Source organism: Montipora foliosa, chromosome 1 (assembly GCF_036669935.1).
Source record: "Montipora foliosa isolate CH-2021 chromosome 1, ASM3666993v2, whole genome shotgun sequence".
NCBI classification, from domain to species: Eukaryota; Metazoa; Cnidaria; class Anthozoa; order Scleractinia; family Acroporidae; genus Montipora; species Montipora foliosa.
The window spans coordinates 22,360,011-22,367,803 of record NC_090869.1 but is presented as its reverse complement, the minus strand read 5'-3'; positions in this window follow the sequence as shown (position 1 = coordinate 22,367,803).

Below are 7,793 nucleotides of genomic sequence, written 5' to 3'. Positions count from 1 at the left end.
TTCACCTGTGGTTCGTGTTTCAGCCTGAAATTTTTGCAGCTTTCGTCATCAGTTCTTTGCGTGACATGCAAACGTCAAGCCAACGTCGTCAAGCCGGTTTATATAAAAAATAGGCACGCATTGCGTGCTCGTTGGTAGTACAGTAGAAAGATGGTATTGCCTGGTAATCATTTTTGCAAAAGTAATTTCTTTTGCTTTTTATTGTATTATCCAATATTGCTGTCGTTTCAGTCGCGTTCCGAATAAAAAAAGTTTGATGTTTTCCTTTAAGGACGTTCGCGCCCAAAATGTTCCCAAGTACAGATTTTTTTTAAAACTTGCCACGCAGAAAGGTAATGATCTACCGTGCTCGTTTTCGAGATCATGAGGTGCACTTGTAGAAGACTGCGTTATTTTAAGACGATCTTAGCTTACAACTGTCAGCAATAAAAAAGCTACATTACTGAAATTTAGATCAGGTAAACGTACTCAATTCAACATAACTAATCTAACTAAATTAACCTGTTGTCTGAGGAGATAAAATAGACGCTGAAAACCGATACATATTTTCCTAAGAAGTCAAAGCTTCAGTCGCACGAGATCAATAAAAGGCGACATATTGGTAACTTCTCACGAGACAAAGGGTACAGCAGTTTTTGTGTTTTTGTTGGTTAAAATAGACAAAATGCCAGAAAGGTAAATGAACTTAGGGAAAGAATAAATAGGGGGGTAACCGTGGCATTGCACAGTAGAGTTAAAATCGCTGGGGGGCGTCAGTTCTCAAAGCGATGCGTATATTCGCCACTGTCACGTCATTGAGAATGACATTTCCGAGAAGAACTGGGGCGGCACAGCTATCCGCATGATGCCACACAGCTATTCACGTTCGTACATTCTTGTGGAAAATGTTTGACGCCTTTAGCATCGTGTTGGACCTTGCGTGGTCTGCGATGCATGACGTATGCGTGAAATGCGTGAATAAAAAAAAGTGCAGTAGCAATAGGTCGTTATTCACGATAGCCGCCATTGTTGGTTTTCAAATAGACGCAATTTCGATAATATTTAAAATTCAAGTCCTTTAAACAAAAGTATATCATCATTCCTTCCGAGGCTCTGGGGAATTTAAATATAAGGATTTGTTATGAGTTTATTCCCCAGAGCCTCGAGATGATGCCTTTTGTTTTGGACTGAATTTAACGTATATCGAAAGTGGTCTATTGTCAGCGCAAATAGCCATGGGGCGTTATTGCATGGGGGGGGTCAAACATGTGAAAATCGGCTACGTCGAAACATATTGAAATAACATTGCAAAAAGTCCGATTTTAGTATTTTAGAATTAATATAAGTACGCTTTTATAATAATTATTTATAACCATCTTTTGATTGCCTTTGACATTTTGACTTTCTACTTCGTTATCTTGCTCATTTTTCGCTACAAAAAAACGCCGGGGGGGGGAAGTAACTTGTGTAATGATTGTATTTTACCAAGCTTAGGTGATAAAGAAAAAACATTCATAAAAAAAAAAAAACAAAAAAAAAAAACAAAAATGAACGTGAAGCAAATCATCTGTGTGGCTAAGATGTTCGTTATAACCTCATCGAACTTGGGTGTTGTTTTCGCCCTTCACAGTGTGTACTGTAGATTTGCATGATAATACGCAAATCGCAGCATGGCGGCCGTCGTGAATAAGGTTAAGTAAGCTCCTATTGTGATGGCAACCACGGTTCGGTTGGTACTTGGAATGGGAGACGCATTGGGAAATCATCTTCGAGTGTCCAAGATGTACTCTTTTTTTTTTTTTTTTTGGGTGTATTTGGTTGTTAATCTCTCCCTGGCCTTGTCGATCGCAAAGTAGGACGGGGGACCCGGCAAATCAGTTTTTTTTTTCTTTAATACGTAATTTTATGAATACGGCCATGCGTTCTGTACTAATGTGCTTACCAAATAGTAGAAGAAGGGGCAAAAAGATCAATAGAACTTTGCCTTCTTTTTAAAGGGCTATTCTATAATCTTCTTTTCACGGTTTTTGATGAACTGACGTTGGCCTTCCCGAAACAGCGCCGTTACTAAGCGGTGTTAACTCACAAAGCGCTGTGATGGCCTGATTACCCCCTTTATAACTTTTTTTGGGGGAGGAGGCTCACGATTTTGGTTTATTTTGTTGTCCAACGTTGCTGTCGTTAATTTTGTCGCGTTAGCATTTACGAATAACAAATATAGCATATAACGGATGGGCAATTAGGATCCACTAATGTTAAGGGCCGTTCGGGTGGAGTTGGATGGACGACCACTCGCCAGAATCCGGCCATTGAGGAAGACATGTAAATCTTTGTCATTATTTTTTTACCTGATTTTTTTTGTATTTGATTTATTAATGGCTTTTTTTGAATCTTTTGTAAATGTTTTTGATAAATGACGATGAGTCCATAAACAGTGCGGTTACTAAGGTGATGTCTGATTAAGCAAAAGTTTCGTAAGATATAAACAAATAAAATTTAGCGATAGGATAGAACGACGTTTCAGTGACATCGTGACACCATTTTCAAGTTCAAATTCATTAAGAATAACCGTCAGAAAATTCGCTCAAGATTAACAAACTTCCTCATTAAATATGCAATGTTACGCAAATAATTTTGCTTGAATTGAGTCCCACTGCACATTGAGAGATGGTGTTAATTTTTAATTAGCAGTATTTTGTGCACTTAACAATCGAACCCATTCATGAATTTATTGAGAACGGAAAAATGGCCGTGTTTTCCTGACAGCCCTTGTCTCGCTTAACATTCCTGAAAGTGGTTTGTTTGGAGACTTCGTTAAGCGACTTAAAAATGATTTGTATTTTACGGGTAAGATTAAATGAGGAGAGAGCACGTGCCAATCCAATAATAAAAAAAAAAATTGCATAATAGCACGCCTGTCGTATTTCCGATGTGAATACCGCAAGCGACTCCTCATTGGCCGAAAGCAATGGCCAACTCGCTTAAGCTACCTGGTTTGGTGGCTTAAATTTAATGATAATTCCATTGAAATTTGGCCGACTCGCTTAACGTTAAGCGAGTTGGGAAAGAACTGTTTTCACAGAATTTTCTGTTGTCACTCGCCTAAGCTATCCTGAAAAACTTGCTCGTGAAAACACGGCCAATGTCTGTTAAGGTCTTTCGAGACAATACTGTGTTTGTTAATGAAGAGTTTGCCAATGGAAGAGGCCTGTTTAGTGTGTTTAGCCGCGCGTTGGTGCAAGTGCCTGAGAGTAAAGTCGAAACTCCCGTGAGCGACCACCCAAAATGTCAAGCCTAGGTGGTCGCTTACGAGAGCTTAGACCATTAATGGGTCAAGATATTTCCTCATTAGAGGAAAAAAACCATAACACTTCTCATTACACTCTAATCAGTTAAGTCTGTTAGAATATGGTAACTGCCGAGTCTAACTTGGATACGACGAAGGATCAAGAAGATCTCGTTCCTCCAAAATCGCGTCCAAATCGCTTCTCGTTCCTTCAAATTGCTCAAATTAACAGCAGATATTCCAAGGGCTAGTAAAGACTACTTACTTAGCCTTTTAATTCGCTGGAGTTTTTTTGTAGCATTTGTAGTTTCAGATCAACAATTGAGATCCACGGCTCTGAAAATTCGTTGTGTTCTCGCTGATTGCCGATTCGATCTGCTGAGGAAGATCAATTCCATTTTTGCCATAAATTTTAACCCTTTCGATCAGTGAATGGGTATAATAAAATGCACTTAAATTCACAACAAATATATTTTTTCGGTGTCTGATCCATCGTAACTCGCCATAATCCAAACTACAATATTGTGTGTTTCAACGTGGGAGCTAAAGAACATCTTCAAACAGACTTCGAGGGAAATTTGTAAATTTTAAGACGATTCTTTTCTTGATCGTGATTGGTTAGATTGTCTTATAGGCAAACAATGAGAAAGGAATGTATGGCTCGGTTGAGCAGGCGTTTGTGGGGAGGGACGAGCCTAAAAACGGCTGCGAAGGAGGCTACGCAATGCAGGGGTGACATATAAAGTGAAACCAGTGGGCCAAGGGAGCAGAGTGAAACACTAGCGTAGCGAGACAGAAAACTTGTGAAAACCATTCTTTCAAAGCGTCAAGTCAGCGACAACTTACTGTTCTAGACAAATGTTTTTGGTTTTTTGAGTTACTTTCACGACAAAGGAGCAACTAGAGGCGAAAAGTTATCAATGAATGAACGAAATTAAGTAAATTAACTCACCTTGTTATTTTGTTTTGTCTTTTCGAGTTTTTTTAATTGTTTTGCGACGTTTTTGTTTGAGAGGCTCAACAACAACAACATGTCAAGTTACCTTGCGTATTACTACCAACTCAAAAAAAAAAGGATACATCTCTGACAAAATGACAGCAAGACATCGGGTTTTTGTTTTTGTTAACTTGCTTTTTTTTCTTTCAAGTGTTATAAAGTTCGACAAGAAATGTGCGAATTCAACACAAAGATCACAATCGTCTAACTCGCGAGGTTGACCATTGTTTCTGCAAAGTCAAAAATTCACTCTCCTCGACGAGGTTAGTTATCACCAGGTAATTCAATCCTTTTGGAAATAGAACTTACTTACTTACTTAGGCCTTAAGCCCCTGGAGGGGCATAGGCCATCCACAACAGCCCGCCAGCGTCCGCGGTCCTGGGCGATTCGCTCCAACTCTCTCCAGGAGCAACCGGTCTGCTCTGCTTGGCGTCCGCCTCCAGGTCTCTTCTCCAGGTGTTCTTTGGTCGTCCTCTCTTTCTCTTCCCCTGATCATGTGGGTTCCAAGTCAGGGCCTGGTGTGTGATGTTGGTCAGTGGTTCCCTCAGGGTGTGCCCTATCTATCGCCATCTTCTTCTTCTGATCTCTTGTTCTACTGGCACTTGGTTGGCTCTTTCCCAGAGATCTGAATTGCTGATGGTATTTGGCCAGTGGATCTTCAGTATTCTTCGTAGGCACGTGTTGATGAAAGTTTGAACCCTTTTGATGGTAGTCTTGGTTGTTCGCCATGTTTCTGCTCCATACAGTAGGACTGACTTGATGTTGGAATTGAACAGGCGGATTTTGGTGCGAGTTTGTTATTCATCAGCGTCACAAATTCTTGCCGATTTTGGAGTTTATTTGTTGAAATTCAAGCACGCTTCCAGCAGACCAGTTTATTTTCGTGATTTATGTACGCGCTACCGGCCTATTTGCCACCACCGACTTACACTCACTCACTCACTCTTACAACCAGTAGACATAGCTCTCTAATTTAATTCTCTGTTTCATTACGGCTAGAATCATTTTGTTCTGAATTCGCTTTAAAAAGGAAAGATCTGTTGGTGTTAACTCATTGGTTCGATGCCAAGAACACAGTGGCTCTGAACATACTGTGCTAGAAAGCAAGTATTCACTAAACAAAGCAATGAGCCGAAAAAATAATCTCTTTTTGGTACGTCAAGAGTTCTGAAGTACAGAAACCGCGTAAATCTTTCCTACCTAGCAAAAAGCAAATCAGGGGTGGAGTTATGTGGTTTAATGGCTACGCTGCCCTTGTTTTTATTTGGATCACGTGCAGCGACCCATGCAGGAAGTTTGGGGCCGGGAAGCTAGGTTAATTGTACATGTGGCGCAGGAAATCGTCAAAAAGCATTACATCTAATTAGAAAAAGTATCACTACTCAGTCAATTCCTGTGGTAGCTCATGTTAGTTTATGGCGCAAATACTTTCATGGAAGGATTACGGTTTAAAGGAACCGCATGTGGTGTTGCTTCGGTGTGGAGTGAAACACGAAAGTCAGTTTTAGTTGGTAAAGGTAAAAAAAATTGAAAGCTGGCGTTTCGAGGTCTGGCCCTTTGTCTGTAGAACGAATTGAGAAATTCGTTCTGACGACTGGGGGGCTAAGATCGCAAATCTGTCTTTAGGTGGTTAATTTATCTTTATCAACTCGTCTGATAAGACCAAATTTTTGCAGATACTCTATGTCGAGAATCACCGAGACAAACTCGCTCTTCTGGAAAGAGTTCTGAAAAGGCTCTCCTGCCTGCTCCCGTCTGACCTTGTAGCTCAGTCGGTAGAGCGGCGGAGATCTAAGCCCGAAAGGTCCTGGGTTCAATTCCCACCCTGGTCAGAGTTTTCTCTGTCCTTGTGTGGGCCCATTTCCATCAGTAGGGCTAACGCTCACATGGTTCATATGTGATGAAATCTAGCACTTCACATTACACTCTATTTCGTTAACTCTGTTTAAAATATAAGTGCTTCACGACCAACGTTTGTATAAAACGTAACCTTTCCTTCTGGAAAGAGTTCCGCATTCTTTCCTTCATGGAATCTTTGAAAAACAGCCGGCTGACCAACCATACAAAGACTGATTCAAATGTTGCAGTTGCAACTTCGGAATGTTTTTTTTTTAGAAAAAGATAAGTTTCAAGTAGTAAGCTCGAGGAGAAAATAAATCTTTCGTTTAGCTTAGGACCTTCTTCTCCTGGGCTCCATGTTCTGGCTGGAAACATCTTCTTTGGTGCTTTTCTGTTGGGGAACATATATTTTGTTGTACAATGTAAGTTATGCATCATGACAAAGAAAAGTAAGAAAAATACGGGAGTAGCGAATGGACCTTACCTTTAAAAATTGGATGGCATTTACATGCAAAGGAAAGAAATTTCTCCCCACTGATGATAACTGTGTGTCAATAAACAGCATTTCACAGTGGTGTGTCGGTTTGATGCTTTTCTTTGAAAAAAAAAATGGTCATTTTTCTACTTAAAGATACACTAAAAGAGGCTTAAATTGTGTTATGCGAGGGGAGGTCTCATTTCCCTCTCTGCATGGCTGAGGATAGTGCTTGTTCATGCAGCTAGGATACCGTTAAATGGACCTTTGACTGCCTAAATTAAAAACGCTTCCAAAAAATTCTTTTTTCCTCTACGGTTTTAACCTTCACTAACTTGGCCGCGTCTTGCTTGGTATCTCTCTTTCAATTTGTTGGCTTCATTGCAATCCCGATTCAGTTTACCTTACCTCATTTTTATTACCAGGGTAATTCATGATGAAAAAAAACCCAGAGTAAAGACACCATTCCGAAGATGCGCATCTGTATTGTACCATTGAACCAACCAAATTTTTGATATGTCCTTGATCGTGATAATGATAATGCAATCGGTTAGATACAGAAAAAAAACAAAAAAACACAAGGGCGAAGTTGAAGGAGAACCAGCAATAAATGAGATTATGTTGACTCTAGACCTTAGTTCGTGGAACTTAATTGAACTAAATAATGGGTAATATGAAAATAAGGTGCTGCCGGAAAGAAAGTAAGTTCGAGCTTATCGTCTACTCCTGCCTGTATTGAACGAGTTTGTTGGTTCTCTTCTCTGCACCGAGAGGTTTTTTTTTTCGTGCACTCCGGTTTTCCTCCCTCGTCAAAAACCAAAATTTGATTTGATTTGAGTTGATTTGTTAATTTCGATTTACAGTGTCCCCAATTAGTGCTCTAGCGCTAGAAGATTAGACACTTAAATAAAGTTCATTTCCTTTCATTTTTAATTCGCAGATCTTCCGCACTCCAATCACAGGGGCGGATGTAGGGGAGGAGTGCATAGGGTGCGCAACCCCACCCACTCCCCCCGAGATGACCTTCAGCTTTCTAAAATAAGTAGTATTTTGCAAAAAAAAAAAAGACACCCGTCAGTTTAGTCAATTCTTAGGGGTGCACCCCCGTCTAATGTTCGCAAAGAAAAGTGCGCAAAACGTTTGAGTACTTAAGCACGTCTTGCCTTCTCTTTATGCGTTGGTTAACCAATAGTGGCAGACAGAACATGAAAACGAA